We start from the raw sequence: 23,741 nt of genomic DNA on the forward strand, positions 1-23,741 counted from the left end.
GACTTGGCAGGTGTTTTTCTGAGATCAACAGCTCCTTCAAAGACTGTAATTTGTAGATATTTCTGCTACCCGAGTCATTTTCCATACAAAAACTAATAACTGCAAAGATGGATTTAGTTTATGTATCAAAGAATAAGAGCAGTCGAATGACTAGGTGAAACGGAAGGACACAGGCTATATTCCTGTTAAGATCATTCAAGAAAGTTAAATTTAGCTATTGGTTATGCTGCATAAACTGGAGGTTTATCAGTATAGCTTGCTCAATTTCAGTGATGTACCTATATTACTAAAGAAATGCACACCAGTTTCTTTGGGTTAGATGACCACAAACTGTCTGTACATCAGATTAAAAATTATTAACCTGTTTATAATCTATAAATGCAATTGTTGAAACATTTGCAGAATAGTTGCTCAGTAAAAACACTCAAAGAAACAGTTTTCTCCAAACACTTTACTTCTATCAATTTTTTTTACAAAAAAAAAAAAAAAAAAAAAAAAAAAGGGAAACAAATCAACATCATCAAATCTCTTCAGTTGGTGTGTGGTCAGCCATGTTCAAATATAAATGTCCATATCCAATGTCGTTGAATACTGAAAGGCCTTGTCAGCCGCTATGACGTCTCCATCTTGTAACCATGTTTTTCCAGCTCAGCCCTGCAGGAAGGAAAAGGAAAATAGAAAGATCAAGTCAGTAGAGATGATTACAGGTGGGTGGTTGAGGTATAAGTACCCTCTGCTATTGATTGTGAGAACCATTAAGAGATGGGAGTGAAAAAATATATAAATATTGCATAATGCGTGCAGCTATGGATTTGATGATTACATATATATGGCAGCTGTGGCCTTTAACAATAATGATATCTTTAAGAAACAACTTAATAGCACGGCTATCATAATTGGCCTAAATAAAACAATAGCATATTACTGGCTAGAGAGTACTCAAACAAAAACACACCAGCCACTTATCTACCAACAGTTATTGATTATTCAATAAGTGACTGTAAGCCTTGAAAGCATGACTGATCTTATGATAATAACTTTGATGGTTAATGCATAACTACACGTTTAACACTGTCAAGATAGTTATGGTAGTTGTCGGTCTTCCTTATTTTGTCGCATTTTCAAAGTGTTTACAATTTCAGATACTAGTCAAAAATGCAGCAGCACACCACTAACAACCTAAGCTATTGAAGTAGAGCTAAACAATGGCTGCAAAATAAGAAAGAGTTCAAATGCACTATTGGTTTCCTGCAATAAATTACAAATGCATTAATACTGATCAAAGATGTATCGTAGATTTATTGCAATAATTTATAAGGAAAATATATATATTTAAAAAATGTTTTCAATTATCTCAAAAGTCATGACGATGGATCATAAATGTAGCTGTGTTGAGATGCTGACTACAGCTGAAACTACCTGTAACAGTCTATATTGACTTCCAAAGAGATAAAAATTGTTTGTGCATTTAATGCCTATGCATGTAAAAGGAAACATGTCTAAAACTTACGGACACAAAAACAACAACTTTAAAAAGCACACATCTCAGTTTAACAAACCACAGAAATCAACTGTACTGAGAATGTCTATGTCTGTTTAAAACAATTTATATCAACAAAAGTTGTTTCAATATGAACTGCAACTGCATATGTGGGCATATTTTGTTTACTCATGTTTAATGTCTTCATAATAGATATTTAATTGAGTATTTTGAAACATTTCGCCTTGGTTTTACAGTAATACTTGTAACTGTGACCTGTTGTAGTAGACAGCCGATAAAGAAGTGTAGCTAAACATTGTGCATTTTTTGAATGTTCAGATCACCTCAGTTGATTTGAGAAATCATCCTCTACATTGTCATCATCCCAGTTGTCTTCCCAAACATGAGCATCTTCATCTTCATCCAGCCCCGTCCAATCTAGGAATCAAACAGTTGAATTTTAGAAACATTAGAAAATAAAGACAAATACTTTATCATAGGGCTGGGCAATATGGACAAAAATGTCATCACAATGAAAAATGTCACATCATTCAATGTCGATGATTTTCCAATAAATGTCAAATCATTATTTCTTTCAGGTTTAAAGGCTGATTTCAGCTCCTGAGTGAAACAATTGATAATTAGTTGTGTTTTTAAACTTTTCTTTATGGTCAGAACACTTGCCAAACAGTGGATCACTTAACAAATCTAAAGGTAGAACATTCAAAACAAATATGATAAAATATTTTTTCAACATATAACCATGAGTAAAATTAAGTTAAATGTATTTTTAGTCCCTATTTCCTAAATGAGGTTTAATTACGTGCTAATTCGTTCGATATTCAGAGGACATTAAATCAAACATTTATTGAACATTATCATTATTGTTTAATTGCCCGGCCATATCAACAGCTTTGTTTCAAACTGTCCCTCAAGCAGGTTAAAAACCAACACTGTAGGAGCTTCTAGCAGTATAAACGTCCACTTGAACGTTGTAAGTTGGCTTACTGTTTACCTGATCGGCTAACACATTAGCTTCTCGGCTGGCATTAACGTTACGCTAGCTAGCTAGCAAACGTTAGCAAGGGAGCTAAAGTATACATATTATCAAAATAACAAGAAAAACATCTGAAAAAATAACAACACAAATGTTAGGATATTAAACAGTATAGAGCTCAATGAATCCACTAATTTGGTTAAGTTAGCTGAATGAGCTGGCTGTGGCATGTTTGCTAGCTAATGCTGATATGGCTAAGCTAGCTGAGTCACTGTTGCAGGGCCCAGGAACCTAAAAACACCGTAACAGTTACCGATGGTCAATATAAAGAAAACAAGAGCAGTATGACTTCAGATATTATCTGTATTATTTACCTTCGGCTGGGAATTCTTCAAACTCGTCATCTTCCTCCAGTAAGCCCAGGTCCACGGTCTGTTTCTTGTCTGACATGTTCGCTGTGCTGCCGCTGTGTTGCTGTTTGTTAATGAATGGCTCTAAAAACGCAGGACTTGTGGGACGCTGGCGCTGTTCGAGCGGGTACAGATTGCGCAACTGCGCAGGAAAGGACAGAAGTCTGGTGCTGGTGCAAGGCAACGTAATGTTTTTTTCTTTAATGTAGTACATTTCATTACAAGTACACTCAGTCTTCTTTACATTATGCACATACAGTCACCCAGAGGCAGTAAAACACATTCACCTTGATAACAAGTAAAGTCAAAGAGGTCATTACAATAGTCTAACCTGTCTGAGATGAATACATGAACCATTTTCTCATTTTGATATGTTTTTGAAGTTATGAAAGCTGCCCTATATGTTACTGACATTTACAGAACCAAATCCTAAAACTCTGAGGTTCCTGACTTGCTCACTGTATTCCAGAGACAAAGTGACTCTCGAGTGTGAATGCATTTCCACTCTTTGATATTTTGGACTACAATGGACAAAGATGCATCAAAATGTATTTTACAATAAAATACCAAATATTCTACCCAAATTTACGGCAGCCCACTGCAATCTATCGGCCTATGTGATCGCTTTCTTCACCAGTACGCTGACTCAGTTGATTAAGTGGATATGTGAATCAAATATTCACATATCCCTGTGATAAACTAGACGGAGGTTAGTTTTAAAGTCACCAACAGTTCAATGTTTAACTAACAGTTTGCTAATAACTCATACTTTTATTCTAATTTAGTTAGTTGGTGTTTGGTAATGAAGGGCCTACATCATCTGAGCTACAATAAACTCGAGCGGTGGATGGGTTGACAGCCTGATGTTTAATGGCGTTGCAGCACAACGTTGTTAATGACAATAAGGCACATGTGTGTGCATTTAACAAGTTACACCACATGGCATTTTAAAGAAATGTAGTACAACAACTCTGAAACACTTTATTATTTTTTTGTTTTATTTAGTGCACAACTGAGAAACTTAACATAGGCTGAAAATAGTAAGCTAACGTTGCTGGGGCTGCTCCTCGGGTCAAAAAGTTAGCTTGAACATTACGTAAATTGGTAAATGATTTAGCCTAGGCCACTAAAGCACACACTAAAACTTAACAGTAACTGTTGAGAATTGTAGCAATTTATGCTAAAAATCGATGGAAAGCTGGTCAGCAAATTGCTGAGTAGGCACCAATCAGAGGCAGCATTTTTATGATGTCATCACATACAAGTATTACATAGTACATAGAAGTACAGTATTTTTAAACTACCAAATACAAAACACATTTTGATACAAAATATGAAGCAATTTTCATCAACCCTATCAAATTCAAATGACAAAATCCTATTTTGTATTTGAAATATGTATTTGAAATACATGTATCATAAATACCGCCCACCCATGACTATAAGTATGTGTGTTGTCTTTATTTAATTGTAAAATTGTTCTGGACATCTAGTGGCCCAACTGATCTCACCAATACAGTTTACTGGCTTGTCAGACTGTAGATGTGACAATAAAAGAGTTGATGTTCACGAAAATATGTAAGAAAAGGTTGTGGTGTAATAAGTAATATTTTTAAAAGCATGCAGACCTTCATCAGTATAGTTTCTTGAAGATATAGCTTGGGGTACTGCAACGCATCTGTTGCTGTGTTTCTTTCTGTGTTTTCAGCATGGACGGTTTTCAATAATAGTGGTTCCACATTAAAAGGGCGGAGCAAAGCTTAGAAAATTCTTGCACCCATTTGGGAAAACAGAAAACTCTTTCTCTCTCTCTCGCTCTCTCTCTCTCTCTCTCAGACACACAAACTCTCTCTCCCACACCACCACAAAAGCCTCCTGCAGTCTTCTTTCCTCAAAACATAAGCACACAAGTCAGTCAAATTTCAGCAAACATTTTTCATTTAAGAACAAATGCACATTGTAACCCATGTGGCCTGCTTAAATAATGAAGCGGCAGCCACAGCTTAGGATGTATTTTAGATAAATGAGAGCGCACATTTACCACAAAACCACTCGTACCACAATGAAAATTGCTCTGCAGCTGTCATATGTTGACAGATGGAGCAAACCTCAACATAGGCTCAACGTACTTATTCTATTTTCAAATTATTTTGTAATCATCCTAAGCCTTTACACATGACAATGCCACAACATTCGGAGGAAAGAGGAACAAGAAACATGGAAAGAAAGTGCAGGAAGTAAATGCCGCTGTGTTCAAATAGCCTAATTTCTGTTAGATGTAGAAAGACATGCTTAAAACTGTGGGTTTTATGTATTAAACACCATTTAAAACAGAAGATCGCATTTGCACACAAATAAGAATACATTTAGTAACATTTCTAAAACCTAAAAATACTATTTTCATTTGAAGTAATAATTGAGTGTCACATGCTTATTGTTAGGCTGCAACTAGTGATTATATTCATCACCGATAACTGTGGAGATAACTTTTTTGATTAATTAATCTGTTGTTTGATTTGTAAAATGTCCAGTTATGTATAAAAAATACCAATAGTAACGATATTTATGACTACAGAATATGTTGTGTCACTGCTGTATGCCCGTTTTTAAAGAGACTACAGGACTGAAATGATGATGGGGGCAATCAACTTTAATAGTGACAATTGAAGAAGCAATTTCATTCATTTCTTAAGTTAGAGTATTTGATTTATGAATGATAGTCTGTGTGTGTAGATGTGTTGGAAGTTTAGCTGATCCTGGTGCCCGCATCACTCAGTCTCAGGTGCAGGTGAAGGCCTGGGGAGTGGCTACAATGTCCACCCAGCATACCTGAGACTGCAGTTACACCGTGCCTGGCGCCTGTAGTCTCTGCTCAAGAAAAATGGGGGGGGTGTCATAGAAGGGAGCTACAACATGGCCACCGCAGACAGACTCCACCATAACTTGTGTCTAAGTAGCAGCATCACATTTCTGTCCTTTCACAAAGCCCTCTGGGAAAGGACAGGTCGGCAGCCGCTATAAGCACAGTGAAAGAGACTGACAGGGCAGACAGAGGCAGCCTCTAGGTGAAGCCTGCCCTGCTAGTCTGCCCCACCACCACCCCCACCTCTACTGCCTGGCTCTTTAGTGCAGGCAGGCTCATGATATGGCCCAGAGGAGGTGCACAGTGAGAGTGGATGGATGGAAATGGGTGGAGATGTCAGAGATAAGAGAGAAGTGTGTGTGTGTGTGTGTGTGTGTGTCACCAAATATTCCACATCACCTCCCGAAGATAACAGGCAAGACCTCTGCTTCCACATGTCAGAGAAGACAGCCGACTGTCTGCTGTGTCATCTAGCCATATACTTGTTGTACCTGCGGACACATTGTCTAGACGACAGCCCCCCCCCCCAACAATTATACTTTGCATTGTCATTTTCCCTGCCTCAAAATGGAGGCTTCCTATGGTGCCACTCAAAACTGAGCATGTGCATACCTGAGAAAGTTCAGTTGTGTTTGGGCTTAATTTTGCTGTCAAAGCTGTGAAAGTATTAAAACAAGAAAGTAATGGGATATATGAGCTTAAAGAAATGCCCTGAGACATACAAGAAAGTGATCATCATGGATTAAGGGGACTTAACTAGCCAATTAATGAGGCAAATCCAAGAAAAAACATGTAAGCTTTGCTCCTAGGAAATCTGCAGAGAGAGCGATGTGCTTCCAGGATATGTCTGTCAAGATCCTGTATTAAATTTAATCCCAGCCAGTCAGTAAGTCTACTCCATTGTGTGTTGTGTGGAAACCCAGTCTCTCTTTTTTATATAAATACTTACATCCAGTACAGAGCAGTGGATATCGATTATTTCTTGCAGACAGTAGTACAGCTAATGGAATTCCCATAGGTGGCAAACTAACATAAAATGAAAAAAGAAAAGTTCTTTTTGTGTTTGTTTTGCTTTACAGACCCAATTTTCTGGGGGTCTCATTCATTGAATTGTCTGTCATGACGAATTTAAGTTTCATATTTTCCCCCCTGTCTGTCTTGAAAAGCCCTGTCATCTTGGGCTTGAGGTACAGTTTGCCAAGAGGCTAATGGCCCTTTATGACAGTACAATCTGATGCCTGTCCCTGCTAGCCTCCAGGTAATCCTGTCTACCTCGGCGGCTTAGCCCTGCTTGGGCTTAAGTTGCATATTTTGTTTTTATCAGGACACTGCTGATAAATGCTATCAGCGAGGGAGAAATGAAATATGGGGGGTCTAGCTCCATTTTCTGAGCCCCAAGTTGAAATCTAGAGTTGAGGAACAATGACACCTCTATTGGTGGAGCTAGGCTAGTCTATGGGGCTCAAATTAACAGCATAGTACTCCCAATATGAATAATAGTTATTTACTAGTACTGTTTAATAATTGTTACCAACTCTGAGGTCCCCTCAGAGGCTTTGCAAACCATTTTAGATTTTATTTCTTTGCATAAATGCATGCTAATCCTGCCGCTCAAAACACTTTCAATCACAATTACAGCAGCTGTACTTTTAGACCTCCAAAATATCATTTAATAAAATCATAAAATTACATGCCAATTTATTTCCAGTAATGTGCGCTAATAGTGCACTACCTCTGTGTCCATGGTCCAATGCCATGGACCTATACTGTACGTGAAAAGCACTCACACACTCTTACCATAGGTGATAACCCCCTCTGTGAAAAGCACTCTTATTGGAAGTACCCATTATCTGCTAAGTCTATCCTCATGCTGACACTAAGTCATTAGCTTAAGCTGTCCTCTGTGTAAAATCATTGTTAATTTCTTTGGCAATGGTGCATGGTGAATTGACACATATTTTCATTGACTGCTGCAAATAAATTCCAGATAGATCAAGTAGTGGAACTCATAGATATAAAATATTACACTGCAGGCGTATTCAAATATGTCATGGTTCACAATTCTGCTTTAAACAATGTTTTTGTTAGAAAAATTTAATGCCAATATGGTTGTAATTTTTCTTCATTTAGGCCAACAAGGTAAAATGATACATGACCACTCTCCTTCACGCTTAGTGAGCCTTTGCTGATTTAGGGAGTGAAGTGCATCTATTGTGCTGTGACGTGTCCGAAGATCAGCGCCACAAAAGGGTTTTGTCAGAGATGTCACATGTCCATGGAGAAATGCCAGCTAACTGGATTTCTAAGCTTTTTGCTTTAAAATGTCTTTAGCTCCCTCCCAATAGACCAAACAAATACATCTTTCCTCTTCCAGACTTTATATACTCCTTCAATTTTTGTCTGCTTGATATTTTAAGATGACCATTACATATTGTTTGCTGCATCCATATCTTTCATCCCCCATGTATCTATTTTCTCCCATTTCCCCCCCTTTTCTCTCCCCAGTTTTGTTCTATTTCTCTATCACACACAAGAAACAGACACACCTCCCTTTCTCTCTAGTTACAGGCATATTATATCAAAGTGTGCGTGTCCCACACAGCGGGGTGGCTCAGTGAGTGAGTGACAAGACCTGCTCTGCTCTTCTCTGACACCTGTCAGAGCCTCATCTGTCATCTTTGTGCAGAGATGGAAATGAGCAAGAGTGACAAAACATGCCAGAGGTGACGGTGACGGCTCATCCCCCTCTTTCGGCTTCTAAATCAGTTGCTCAGCCCGAGGCTCATGTGCCGGCTGGGTAGCAACAATTATCTACTCCGAGCTTTCAGATGAACCTTATTGGTAATGCAGTGATGTCACACCACTTAGACATTTGAGTTGCGATGCTGTGGACATAGCATGAGAAACCTGCATGATTACAGTCCGTCTGCACATGTTGGATCATCTTAAACTGCAAATGAGTTTGGAAATGAAGCTACCAGATGCATCAGTCTACAGGCTTATAGATGCTTAAAGCCAGACTATGTAACTTTTGAGGGGAAGAAATGACTCACTCTTCCTCTTACAAATGAAAGGCAATGAAAAGCACCCTTGCTCAAATCAATACATTTAGAGGTTTTTCCTTTACAGCCTTACGTGGTCTGTTGTGACCAGTAGCTAATGGTGGCTAATGTTGGCTAACTACTCCTCTATGCTACTGTTAGAATAGCTTAGCGTTTTAGCACTATTCTATATTGCATTTGTAGCCACAGTGGCCGCTGTTTAGCGAACGTTACACAAACGTTTCCTTTTAAAGCGTCTTGAATTTAGATTGATAGGCGATACCTACAGCACATCGATCCAGCTGCAACTGTAGTGTAATCCAACTCTTTTCACTGTTGATTTGCTATAATCTCTTACTGACTAACTCCCCACAATTTGGTTGTACCGAATTCCATGCACCTAATCCCCAACATGTGGCCATCCCTAGCCCCGGAAAAGTCTGTGATTGGTCTGATTGATAAATGAAGCCCTCCTTATGCATTTGGGCGTCCATTCGAAGGGGGCCACTGTGAGTCTGGACTATGTCCAGGAAACCTGGGACAGCTACTTATTAAGTAGTTAGACCCTCAAGACGAGGCTGCAGACAGGGACCGCTGGTGGTCATCTGGCCTTGGATTTAGCTTTGGCATCCCTCAGCCATCAGTCAGGTCTGGAGGTCTGACTGTGGTTTCATGGTGTGAGTGGGACACAATCCTCTCTTCTGCACTAAGGTCAAGGGTTATGTGTTTGTTCAGCCTGGTCAGGTAACAAGATGTTATTATTCGTACTTTATCAAAACAACCAGGAAACCATCCTCTGTTTTTAGAATCTGCATGCTAAAAAATCCAACTTTGTCCACAAGATAGGACAATATGAAGTCTAAAATTTTAATTAAGTATTGTCAGTAACTTTACCCCCTTCACAGGTGTTGTTTTTTGTATTGGGGAAGTTAATGATAAAACAGAGAGGTATGCAAGAGTAGGCATTGAACTCCCCCCCTTCGGTATTGTCATTACTGTTTCTTAATTGTTTCTTCTCCTTCAATGCTTTCTTTAACCAAAGATACACAGTGTGTCTGTTCATTGTCAATTTTACAAGTTTCAGGGAGAAAAAGAGAAAATAAACATCTAAAGTAAGCAGAGAGGCTACACCATACTCCACATATGTAGAACAATTGTAATGTTTCCTTACTTTGGTTCTCATTCACACCCAAACTTAGAGAAGGAACAAACTGTTAGAGACATACATGATTTATCATTTAAACTAGATTTAGTACAAAGGGCATTAATGCCATAGAATCAATCTTAACAACAGAACAGCACAGTTCCCACATACTTTGCCAGTCTGCATTTTCAAATTTCGGTTAACAGCCAGTGGTAAAAGTCAGTTTAGCACAGAAGTCCAGGCAGGCATAAAAACGTTAAAAATGTTTTCTTGAGAATATGGCCATGGGCGAGGCTTAAGCGGCTCAGCCAATGATGTGGCACTCAGGATCGGAGCAGAGCACCCTGGGTAGAGCCCAGATGAAACACTAGGAGGTGAAAGAGAAAGTGGTGATTTGTCATTAAGACTTTTCAAAGAAAGGCCAATACCAAGGGTCCAATTTATGCTTGTTATAATTTCACCCCAATCGCTCCCCCATGCCTCTAAACGCATTCTTCTTCCAGATATCACGCCACACAAGCTGCAACTGGAAGTGTGTGATTAAATGCAAAAATATCACATTCTCACAATATCAGAAATATATTTTTTTATAGTGGTGCTGTACATTTTTTTCTTGGATTTTTAATTCACCATTCATCATATTTACAGAAATATTTTTAAAACATTCATTGTTATAACCAGTCTCTTTTTAATGTGATGGATTCCAGTTCAGCATTTTATCAACAGCATTTGCACCAATGTTTGTCATGCAATATGTTTGGCAGCTGCCTCGCACTGTATGGAACCTATTTTGGCTTTGACTGTTTCTGGGCTCATTAATACTGAGAGAAGGTGAGGAAAGCCTTTTTCAGTGCGACTGCCAGATACAGTTTCTCTTGGCCTGTGTTGCATTTGTAAAACATGCTCTCATAAAAACCAAAATCAAATGCTCCAATTCTTGAATGGGATATTGGAAAATTATTGACAAGCAAATAAAAGTTGCGTGCGACCATGTAAGAAGCCGCCCAGTTTTGGTGTATGGTTCTGTTTTGCAGAAATCATTTTCACTCTGAAATTTGGAAGCGTCGACCGTGATTTGCTGCAGACTCTTGTTAATCCCTTGTACACACTTGAAAGTTGATCATCTAAATTTAACACAGCTCTCGCCTTCTGCAGACGGCAACAACATGTTTTTTGTGTGTGTATATATGTGCATACAGTCACTTGTTCATGTGTATAAGTCTGCGTGTAGTGGGAGATACATCACCATTTTACTTAAAGAATTCGGTGGAGGCATGCTGCTCGATACCTTCCTGCCCACACACACAGACACACAGATGTGCATCATCACTGGTTGATTGTTGGTGACCTTGGCTGATTGAACTGGTAAAGGGCAGCCAGTTGTGCAGCTGTGTGGCTGGCCAGGGCAGTGAGGAACTAAGGGGAGAAATGGTAGCGTGACTGTGAGGGACCGCTGAGCAGCCATATCATGACCCCAGCAGACACACTCCCAAGTCTGTGCACTGTGCTGCACTTGTTTCCCTGGCAGAGACGGCAGGGACAAAAGAGCAAGGAACTTCCCCAGACCTTCATTTGGGGTGTTTGGACAACTCTAAGGCCCCCACTGTGCCCCCAGGGGCCTCTCAGCTGGCCCGGAGAGTGAGAGCAACCAAGAAATAAGGCAAAGCAGTGAACACTGAGCAATTAAAAGGGGAAGTGTGTGTGTGTCTGCAAGTGTGCGTGTTATGAACTATGGGGTGATGAGGAATCTATGACATCATTGTTACAGAGAATTTATAAAAGCCATTTGTCACATGTGGCTGCAGTAATTCAAATTTCTAATTAGAATTTACCAAACAGTAATTTAATCTGAAAAGGCTGCAGTGTCTTAGTATTAGTTGATGACATGAATTTAAAAGATAAATCTTGCTACTGTTTAAATAAATCTTGCTTTCCTTTTTATCAACCGTGTCTATGACTTTTACGGACATATAAAGTCTGTTTTACTCTATTATTATCGCTCAAGTATACAGGAAGCATGCATAAAATCAAATATTTGCTTAGTTTATGTGAGAAGGATAGCCATATCTAGTGTTTTATAGAACAATGACTCATGGTTTCTCCACTGCATGTTTATTTGTTTGTTAATTTGTTGGCCTCATATTTTGGTGGATAATGACCCACCTCAGCGAACCACATAAAGCAAAAGGGGAAACATTTGTAATGGCCAACGCACAGCTTATTTTTCCAGCAAAAGTAATGGCCACAACCGTGGATAAAACAGGCTGCTACTCTCTTGTGAACAGAAACATAGTCATCAGTCAAGAGAAACCAAAGTGAGCCTTGTCCCATGGATGCCTATAAGTGTTTAATTATCCTCATATGGAGGGACAGAAAGAAAACAATTGTAAAGCTTTTTGTAAAGAGGCTGTTGTGAGTTGAGATGCTGAGGCTTCAAGGAAGTAGTTGAAAGGGCAAGTCAAAAAGTCATCAAAAGAGTTTTTTATCAAGGGGAGAGACAGAGAGGAGGAAGGTTTGGGTGTAGTTACATGAACGCAACTTGGCCTTGTCGGATGACAAATTGTAGTGCAGTGGGACAGGACGGTTCAGCCAGCTGGTTGGCCCCATTGGCGGGTTGATTGATGGTGTTGATGTTCTAAATCGGCCGCCAACACACCGAGTACAGGACTGGTAATAGCGCAGCTTTAGATTGGCCCTGGAGATAGCAGGAAGTGGATGGGGGGATGCAAGGAGGGGGGACTGCAGGGGAAAAAGGACAAGTTCCCATGCACGCATACCGGGATATGAGATTTGAACTGCAGCTGCTGGTTTTAAGAATACAACAATCCAAGGAGGTAAAGTCTAGAGAGGGGAACACACTGTTACAATCATCATGGGTTAGGGTTAGCGAAACTATCATCTCGCTTACTTTTTAACCATCCTGTTACTAGTCATACAAATGGTGTCTTGCTTAGTCATGCCTCAACAAAATACATGCAGGGTCATCATCACTTAGACAAAAAAGCCTGAGGTCAAGGCGCGATCATTACTGTCAAACAGGGGTCAGAGCCGGTGCTCTCATGTCCACAATCGTCCGATCAACACGTCTACAAGACTTGGACGGGGGAGGGGTAGTGGTGAAAAAACTTACAACTTCCCACTAATTGTAACAGGAGCCTCTTTATCATAGTTTCAGACTCTCTTAATAACACACTGTACCTTTGATCAAGAGCAAGGCCGTCTGGGATTGCGTGGGAGGTTCATAGATCTCGACACACGCAAAGGGGAAACACAGGGCAGCTCAGGGTTGCACTTGATCCTTTCCACCGTCATTGCAGAAGAAAATGAGGTTTTCCTAAAAGTTTAAATTGTGTCTATGTAATTCCAAGATATAGTAATACAATAGTATTATATAAGAACACCATATATGTTGACATGCTTGAAAAAATTAAACTACATTTTATAGTTGTTTTTTTGTATTAGGATACAGAATCAATTTCCCCACCATGTGCCGGCAGGTGTTTTATAGCAGTTTTCCAAAAATCCTCTCATGTAATCGAGTGCTTAAATGCTTTTAACTCCGTGAAGAGATGCTAAAGAGTTTAGAATGATGAAACTTTGAGTTGACCTGTTCAGTGAAACACCTCTTCTCTTCCATTAGATCAACATCCACTGCTGAGAATTATAAGCATTAAAAAACCCCACACATACCTGGTAATATCACCAATAACACCACAGATTGTACACCGCAGCAGTGTGAAGAGGTTATCCCCTAGTTCTAATGAAATCATATTGAGCTGATTCTGGGTAGTAATAAAATCATACGAAATTAAAAACTACAGCAGCCTGAATCATGTCTGATTACTTGACACTAAAGGGCATAAAGGCTCTGATCAACTTTGCATGTTCCTCTGTAAAATATGACCTGTTGAGTGAGCGAGAAGAGTGCATTATATCTGCAAAGAGGGGTTTATCACATCCAGTATGTTCACTCATTTTAAAACTATGAGCATGGTGATATCTTTGTGATCATCCTCACGTTTTGCTACCGAGTCTTTTCATTAGCCTTTGTATAAGGCCAGAGAACACAGAGTAGTTCTGCCTGGCTGGTTGGGGGAAGATAATGGGCGAGAAGCCACAGAGTTGTCTGTATGAGCTGTTGTTGAGCCGACGTCCTCCTGGCCTTGGGCCGCTTGCAGTGGCGTCTATGAACCAGTCTCATTGTTTACAGCCCTACATGCGCAGACATAGGCCTACACACGCACACACACACATTTAGACATAATGGCCAGTCACGTGTGCTTGCACATACAGCAAGTGAATGCCTATGACCAAGTCCACACACTAATTCAGTGAATTATAATTCTTAACTAAATGTGCGTGAGCAGTGTTGGGCAGGTTACTTGTAAATTAATTTTAAAAAGTATATATTACAACGTGTGTAAGAGAAATATTGGTGAAATATTTCGTTTTGTAAGCTGCTAAAATGCCTTTGATTCTCTCAGCTCATTTTTCTGCTGTGTGTATTATTAGTCATTAAAGTCAAGATTTGAGAGTTTTATATCAGTGTGTAACCCGGTTAAAATGGGGAAAGAGCTGTGTTTTGAAGCTGTTTTCAGTCAGTAATCTAATGCAAACGCCATGTCCACGTGTGGACTATTGCTAACTAGCTGTCGCCGTCGCTAGCTGGAAGGAGAGAGTGTGTGTTGGAAGTCCATTTTTGCCCTGGTTTTCTGAGTGTGTGGACACATGAGAAATGTAAAGATACAGAAATTTATAGTTAAAAGATAGGAAGTTCATACCGTTAATGTGAATTTTTGGCTAGTTTGCTTTGCTGCCACACATGCTGCTGCATTAGAAGTGCTCAGGACTTGTAGCCGCATGTGAGATGGACCTCTTTTTGATCATCTAAAAGATTATACCGATATATCATGAACAATATAATATGGCACACCCCTAATCGCACAGCTAGACAGAGGGGTTTGCAGTTTTCGAGTACACAAGGAACAGTGAGTAAAGACAATATTTTCTTTGAGGATTACAAAAGAGCTCCAACAAGCGCGCCAATGTTATGTTTCCGTGAGCTGAATTTTAAGATTTTCTTTTCTTTGGGTCAACTGGACGTTTTAGAGGTGTCACCTGGTTCCGCAATAAATATTTTATTGTTATTGCACTAAATTCTTGTGGTTTAATATTTATTCATGTTTGATAGTAATGTGATATGTGGTAAAAAAAAAGGGTTATAGATGGATAGGTATGAGTGCATGGGAGTTTTAAGCTCACAATGGGGCGGGTTGGCGGGTTGGCCGTTAATCGGAAGGTTGGTGGTTCAATCCCTGGCTCCCCCTGGTTGCATGTCGAAGTGTCCTTGGGCAAGATACTGAACCCCGAATTGCCCCTGGCGGCTATTCCGCCAGTGTATGAGTGAGTGTGAATGTTAGTTTCCGTTTGAGCACTTAGGCTCAGTGTATGAATGTGTGTGACTGGTGAATGCAGATGTAGTGTAAAAGCGCTTTGAGTGGTCGAAAAGACTAGAAAGGCGCTATACAAGTACGGAGCATTTACATTTACAATAACAGTATCGCGATAAAACAAGCTAACTAGGCCTCTCTGCATCCTAATTTTGCATTGTCGTATACCATTACCAATTCACGCCCCATCAAATCTAAACAGGAATGCCATGATAATCCTGTAACAAAATTAGATCTGAGTAGGTGGCTACACAAATTACTCCACACAAACAAACTCCACATCACATCTTCTGTATTCAACATGTGTAGACATAGAAAAAGAGACATTGTGAATTTACAAATAGCTTACAGTTTGTGGGTATTTACTGACCATGAACTGCTAGCTTAACCCCAGTGAATGCACACAGCGCTCCTAGTCCCGACCTCACAGTGAAGCTACAGCTTCATACACCTTCCAACTCTGAACAAAAGTCAGGTGATTCAAGACAACTTTGGAGTTACTGGGTGGCACATATCTCCTCTGTTGGTAGCTTAGCCACCTCTCCCCACCCCCAGCACCTGCACCAAGCTAACACTTCCTAGACCGGCGTCTTCACTGAACACACATAGACAAACTTAAATATGCCCTGTGGAGTATTCTATTAAACAAACAAAAGTTATGTTTCCATTCTGTGTTACTTACCAAAACCTCCATATATGATTGCATGATTACTTGCTAGCAATCTTTTTCTTAATTACCTTTGTTGGTGCATTGTTGTTGGTGTCGTTTCTTGTAGATTGGTGGAATAGTGTGAAAATATTGTCAGTAATGTATATTGTGCTAATCAAAGTGCTCGTACACTGCCAGCACTAAATGTTCATACTGAATATATTTGCAAAATGTAACACTGTTACTCCTAGTATTGTTGTTTTGGCTCTTATATTAGGCCAAAATAGACAGAGATACCATGTTGACAAACAAACAAATGAATAAAGTGACACTGTCTCATCCATAGCACAACCCACACACACACACTCACACACTGTCCTCCCTTTTCAGAAGGCTTTGCAACCACCTGGTGTATGATCCACTCTCTCTCTGGACATGTGTGCAGAGGTGTAATTTTCACCCTTTCCTCCTGAATTAGGTCAACACACACACACACACACACACACACACACACACACACACACACACACACACACACACACACACACACACACACACACTGTTCACCCTGGATTCTTGGATAATTTTGGTCACTTTTCACCCTTGGCAGACCAGTGTTGTACAAATGACAGAGGCAGAGCAGGCCTTGCAGCTGTGTTTCTGAGACCTCACCACCCCCTAAGAGGTGTGTACACACACACACACACACACACACACACTCTTGTTCACACAAACCACCTACTGGCACAGCAGTAGAAAAAGGAGAACTGTGGTTACCTCACTATTATGTTCTGTGACTATTGTGTGTGTGCACATGTGTGTTCATGTGTGTTTGATTGTCTCTTTCTCCTTTATCTCGTTCTCCCCATGTCTCTCTCTCTCTCTTTCTCTCTCTTTCTCTCTTGTCCTCCTCCTCTCAGATCCTTCTTCCTCGCCATGATTTCACAGACCTCCACTTACTCCATTGTGCCGAGAAACAAAAAATAAAAGAAACACAATCGCCTTGTCCTCTTTCTCATCTTAATAAGCAGCTCCAAGTTTGATAATTACACGTTCAGCCCGCCGCATGAGTTTCTATGCAGTGTTCGCATCAGGGAGAAAGCCATTGACTCCGCTGTTGAGGGGAGCAACTGTTAGGAATGACTGACAACTGTCCCCCTCCCCCTTTGGTTGGGGAGGCTGTAAAAGTGAGAACAGCGGAGATCAATTCTGTCTCCTCATTTCGGAGTGTGTCCCTGAACACCAACATGTAACCATCGGAGCAGCCAGCGGACCACATACGTCGCAAGGCCTATAATCCATTCCATAACCTATCGCCATGTGCTGCCGATTAATGGGGTTTCTGCGGAGCAAGCGCCGAGGAGACGGCCAGACTGAGGGTTTTCTTCTGTGGCGGAAGCCAATCTGTTTGGGATTAGGGGAATAACTGGTGCGGCTGACACCGAGGCATCCAACATGCAGAGCTAAGGAGAAGGGAAGAGGAGAGAGAAAAGAGGAAGGGGTGCAGTGAATGTGTTGACAGGGAGTTGATTGTGTTTTGGCACAAGGTCTGATCATCATTGATTGTTTAAATCTATAACTGGTGATTTGTCTTGGTCCAAAATCTGAGAGCCATCTGTGGTTGTTTAGTCCATTGCACTGCATCATATTTAGGGCGCATCTTTGTTTCTGTATGATAATATTTTATGTTAATTTCAATTTTGGCTGATTATTGCAACTTCATGAAGGTGATGATGATGGTATTCATGAAGGGAACATTTTTCATCTTATCTGAGATCAGATCAATGCTGTTCTCCTCTCTTCTGTTTCCAGACTGTATGAAGCAGAGACATACCTTATCTGACTCCTCCACACAGAGAGGCCTTCTTTTGTGAACCAGTGGCCCACTCAGCCATTATGATGGCAATCTTGATGATTAAAGACCCGTGGAATAAACTGGGCTACCTGTGGCCATGATGTCATGTCTAGTCTAGAGCAACTGCAATGATTAAGATTTAAGACCATTAGAGAACTTTACTGGATGCTGTTTGTGGAAAAATATCAATTAGCTCTTGGCTACAAAAAAGCAGTTTATATTTTGGATCTGAAGTTCTGGCTCTTAGTGAACATTTAGAGACCATATAGGTGCATATGTTGCTTTTCTTTTTCTTTCTTTTTTTGGTAGGTGATGTATAAGAAACTGCTGTTTCTTGAAACCACACTTTTTGTATCCAGACTCGAAACCAATTATCACTCTTGGATTAAAAGCATCAGCTCTTCAACTCTTGGCTCTTATGTTAGTGTTAGATGTCTGGGTTTGGATTCAATAGCACAGTGTCATATTAATCTAACAGTGCAGAGTTATTATTAGTTTGAGGAATTGGGAACATTTGAATTTATGAAGTCTATATTGCAACCATTTTCCAATAAAGTTTCTGTAATTACTGTCAAATTGATTGAAGACAGTAGTTAACATTAAAAAAAAGAAACATGCTAGCAGTAGCAGCTCTAAGACAGCTTACTGCTGAAGCTGCACTATTCTCTATTTTTATTAACAATGGCAGAAGTGTCTGCTTGTTGTATGAAAGGTGTTACTTGTAGTGACACCTGACTTTTCAGGTCAGCCTGCAACTTTCTTGATTTTGGTCCGTCTCACCGCTTTAATCAACCATGTTTCCAGCTGTAGCAGGCAGCTGTGTGCAGCAAAAATGCTCTGATAAAGCCACTGTAAACTAACCTCTCAGCACCAAACAGTAGACTGAAAAAGGTAGCAACTAGCTTATCAACATGGTGGAACATACAGCAGCTAAAGAGTCCAATATTTCCCCAAGGAGTTGGAGGTGACCAAAACAGAGCTAAAAGAAGAGTGAATAGTAGACTTGTAATACACATTTGCCATGTGAACAGAAACACAGCTCTAATGCTAATTTTGCTCTCTAACTGCTTGATGGGTAAACAACAGGCAACTGTTTGCTGATATATTCGCCGTATCAACTTAATAAGGTGAAAATATGTCAGTGGGGTGGTGATGGGGCAATGAATAAGACACATGCCTTTGGTGTGAGAGACCTGGGTTCCATCCCTGCTCCACAGGCGTGCGACCTCTGACATATATAGCAATTGTAAGTCGCTTTGGATAAAAGCGTCAGCTAAATGATTAAATGTAAATGTTGTGTTTACAGCTTGTTGCGTTGCCCCGGTGCCCAAAACTCAATTAATGCAGCTTTAACATCAAATTATTTTAACTCTTCATTAATGAATTTTTTGTTAATAGTAACTAAAGGTTTTAACTGAAGCTGACTTCCCATCATAAGCCACAAAGGCATACACAATATTTATCCCTGGAGATTCTTTGGAGTGTATGTCTTATTAGGAAGTCAAGTGTTGAAAAGCTGTACATTTTCCCTTATGGATCCCCATTATAAAAGACACATACTGAAAAATGTTGACAGCGCACAGGGTTAATTATTTCTGTTTGTATTATACAAATTTTAACCACAAAGATTTAACAATTGTAGAACTCACCCGGAACCCAGAGATGCAATTTTTTTCGTGTTTGACATAGATTGTTTATTTTTTACTTCTCTTCACTTCACTTCAACTTCTTGTGTTTTTCTGTCCTTGGCTGGATGCTCAAGATAAAATATTGAGTCAAAATTCTTAAAAGAAGAAAACTGAGGGGAGAGGTGACTGAAAGCACAAAGTAGAGTGAGGAGATTGAAGAGAAGATGCAGAACAAACAACCATTTAGCTGAAAGGTTGTTACAGGTGTAGAGAAACACACACACACACACACACACACACACACACACACACACACACACACACACACACACACAGCTCTTTATGTGCAGCAACACCTGTGATAACTTATTGCTTGTTTCCTCACCTCACTGCACAGTCATTTTGGGTTCACAGGACCTCCTCTATGACCACAGTTTGCCACCTCCACCTCTGCAAAACCACAGAATTATTTTTCTTTCCTCCTTTGTCTTTTTTTTTTTTTTTCACCATATATGTTCCTCTCACCATCTCTCTTTTCCCTTCCTCCCTCCTCCACCTCAACCTTCTCACAGGTGGGTATGCCACAGCCTGCTCACATGGAAGCAAGCTCTTCTCATCGCCCAGGGACTCGGCCTCTGAAGCACTCCCTTGGGAGATTCCACCAGAGTCCCAGGCATGCACTCTTAATGCAAATGTGCAGCTACACTTGAATTGAAAATCTGAGAGACTGTGGCCCTTGAAACATTATTTTCACAGAAGCAGCAAGCACAAAGACCCTCACACACACGCACACACACACACAGTATGTAACACAGATACCAACGCATGCAACTTACACACAAGAAAGCACCCGCCTTCTCCTCCTCCATCCTCCCTCAGGGCAGTGTTATTTTTGGCTCCGGCTGGGACATATGTCACTAGGGAGCGTGTGTTGTGCCTGGTTAATTAGGGCTACCTCAAAGCAGGCATAAAAACGGAGGCGATATTTATTAGGTAGCATTTTAGCTGCTTGTCATCGGTTCTTGTCAGCGTTGTAAAACAAAGTTTGAATTAGTGAGTCACAAAATGTTCTATAACTAACCCTGGCTAGCCTGCTGCTCATGGAGAGATTGACATTTCAAGTTTCTTTGCTCCAATTCATAAACACATCCTGGTGCTGTGCTCCAGATACACTCACACAGAAGATCTATCCCTCATCCAGTAGTATTTATTTGTTGTAATCAACCGGACAGAGCAATGTTTGTCCCGCAGTGCTTGCTGTACATGACTCCTCTTACAGCAGAGGTACAACACTGTTACACACCAGAAGCGTCTGTTAATTTGTGATCATTTACGATGGCCGTTTTGAGGTGGTTATGTAGAAGCAGACATGTTTAATTTAGCAATGAAAGCCAATAAATCCCAGAAGTAGAGTAAGTTAGTGTTACTGTAACTATTGTGATGAAAATTTGTTACACCCAGTAGGTGTACAAGTGAAAAGAACTTTGCTATCTATGTGCGCTGAAATTATATATTCCCCTACACATAGGCCTATTTATTTTGTCAGAGTGGTTAGGGTGTGTGGTTGGCCACAGTATAGACAGTTTCCCTGTTTACAATCTAGGACGGGCACACAGCAGGGGGATAGAAAACTCAACTCATCTTCCTGGAAACCAGTAAAATTACTGTTTAGCTTAACAGTAATTTAACCACTAGAGGTAAATTTGTATGTGGCATTCATCCTCCCTTTTTCCTAGGACTTTGTTTCACTATGCTACACTTTGATAGACATGTTGGTCCTACCTAGCTAACATGACACAAGTACTGTGTCAATTCGCGTCCTTCCATACACTTGCTATTTTGAGTGCCCAGGAAGCACAGGTTACCCATAAGAAATGTCAATACAAGACTGAATATGTATAATTTGTCAGCAATGATTTTGATCATAAAAAGAGGTTCTACACACCTCATAGAGTATATAATAAATTATAAGCATAACAATGGTGAAGAATTTCCATCCAAAGCTAGTTTCCCATCAGCTGTCACCAAGTCGGACGCTAAAACTATTGAGTGGACATCAAACTAATCATAAAGCATTGGTCATAGAGCCACACAGATGTTTGCAATAACTGATTATGGTTACTAAATGAGCTGTCTTTCCTTCAAAAAGACCTGTCCTCACCATGCACTGTCTGCACAAAACTTGAATTCAAGGGGCTGACTAGATTGCTAGATGCTAATAGCTAAATATGCACTCCGAGCTGGTTCCTTTCTTTGGGTATTGAACACTGCCCACCCATAACTTTCGCTATTGGTGTGGTTTGTGGCATAAATCAACTCCTCATGTTGATCTCCAAATAAACCTTCAGTCATTACAGTTTATTTTCTACCTGCCCAATGCATGTGTGTCTGATGATGAATTAGAATCCTGTCTACAGTGCATTTGGAGTATTTTGCAGGAGATCATGCCTTGCTCAATGGCAAAGCACCTGCTAGTTTAACCCTGAGTACTGCCTACATATAAAACAGGGTTAAACAGAACATTTTTAATTTAATATTTAAAAAAGAACCAAGATCCACCATTTTGATTGAAATTATTTTTCTTTCTCTTTTTGATGGTTGCTTGGCTGATGTAAAACACAAGAATATTCACTTTTCTATTTCTTTCCCCCTGAAGTGGAATTCCAGAAAGAAGTAGTCCATCCGAGGAAAAACAAACATCCGCCACTTTTTCCAGACCCTTCAATGTGACATTGATGTAGCTTGTCACGCACAAACTCTTTGTCACCCGTTTGTCTTCCTCTAGCAAACACAAAGACTATTGTTTTTGGTTGTGTATGGAGTATTTTGGCCACTTCACACCTGTCATTCACATTTATCCCAGCCTGTCCATTCAGCAGCTTGAAGAGAGGGTCATTTTTTTTAAACTGCTCTCATTTTCCCAGTGAATGGACAAATATGTGATTGTCCAATTTATACAAAAGACATACTACCTAATAATTGTCCCCACAAAGAAAGATTCCTGAACAGCCATAGAAATGTTCGTCCAATGAAAGGCTTTGACGTTGAGCTGAATTCTCAAATCTGAGCTTATCTGAGAGTAGATTGTTGTACTTAATTCAATAATATCATAGCTGGATCTTTTTAACACCATATTGCATGTCTATGAAAGCTCCCATAACATTGTAGTGTGAGCTAGATGAATCAAGGGTTATGATTTCGTGATTCTTGTCCTGGAGGAAAGTGGGCTGTGGTTAAGAGTGAGGGTGCCAATGGAGGCCATGTGATAGGCATTACCTCAGAGCAAGGGACCATGTAGATTACGCTTTAAGAGATTTTTAATGCTCATTAACACTTCTGGCTCCTGTCAGGCCTGGCCCAGCTTCAATCCTGGCTACTTCTCCCTATAGCTGACATGAACCTGTACCTGCATTATAAGAGCTTAAAAGTGTTCATTTTGGGGGACAAAACACATTTATTGTAAAATTGGGTTACATTTAATTGGACTTTTGCAGAAACTCTGATGTTTTGACACATAATTGTTTGTACCATTCTGGCACACCTGAGTGAGCAAGTGCCGTAATATCTAGATATTATCCAGACCCTCTTAAGCCTCCATAAACATGGAGTATGCTGCTACTGGTATTTATATAAACCACTTAAATACTCAACACATTACATTAAGCACAATTTGTCACAGAGAGACTGAAAGCAGAGCATTCACTAAGAACTGTAAACATGTTTTTTGGTTACATTACAGTGACGTTTACCACACCTTTTCCAAAGTTTTAAACAAGTATGGCAATGCACCATGCACAGATTGTTGTTCTTTTTTTCCCTGCAAGTTACAATAGTTTGTTGTTACTGGGATTGGAGGCCAATATCAAAGGTGCTGAGTGTTGTTAGGCTCATGCAGTTATTGTTAGTAAAGTACTGTCGTAATAGACTTACACATAGGTTTTCCACCTTGTGTGCATGCATAAATGTGATTATGGTGAGAGCAGCATGATCACCTACTAGAATTAAACATAGCTCTATTACACTATTTAAAATTATTACTCTGTCTCATAATTTTACGAGCCACCATTCAACATTTTTCTCCAGTTTTCTCCACTTTAACGTCATACCTCCGTGGCTCTGGCAATTTAGCATAAATAATTTGGTTATGCTTCGACGCAGAAACATTAGAGTTAGTGACCAGCATAAAGCTTTCTTTCCATCTTTCTAACAAGGAGCTGTTGAAAC

General features: G+C 40.0%; 2 long non-coding RNA genes across 2 annotated transcripts; one reads left to right on the top strand and one right to left on the bottom strand.

The window, feature by feature from the left end:
- Nucleotides 1-431: 431 nt before the first annotated feature.
- LOC123976528 lies at nt 432-3,009 on the bottom strand. The gene is made up of 3 exons (XR_006826383.1): nt 2,852-3,009; nt 1,825-1,918; nt 432-654 (listed from the first exon to the last, which is right to left on the bottom strand). It is a non-coding gene; the product is annotated as an uncharacterized LOC123976528 (long non-coding RNA).
- Nucleotides 2,450-17,168, top strand: LOC123976529. The gene is made up of 3 exons (XR_006826384.1): nt 2,450-3,072; nt 16,650-16,719; nt 16,955-17,168. It is a non-coding gene; the product is annotated as an uncharacterized LOC123976529 (long non-coding RNA).
- Nucleotides 17,169-23,741: the final 6,573 nt, after the last annotated feature.

The sequence above is a fragment of the Micropterus dolomieu genome, linkage group LG09, assembly GCF_021292245.1.
Source record: "Micropterus dolomieu isolate WLL.071019.BEF.003 ecotype Adirondacks linkage group LG09, ASM2129224v1, whole genome shotgun sequence".
In the NCBI taxonomy this organism is placed as follows: domain Eukaryota; kingdom Metazoa; phylum Chordata; class Actinopteri; order Centrarchiformes; family Centrarchidae; genus Micropterus; species Micropterus dolomieu.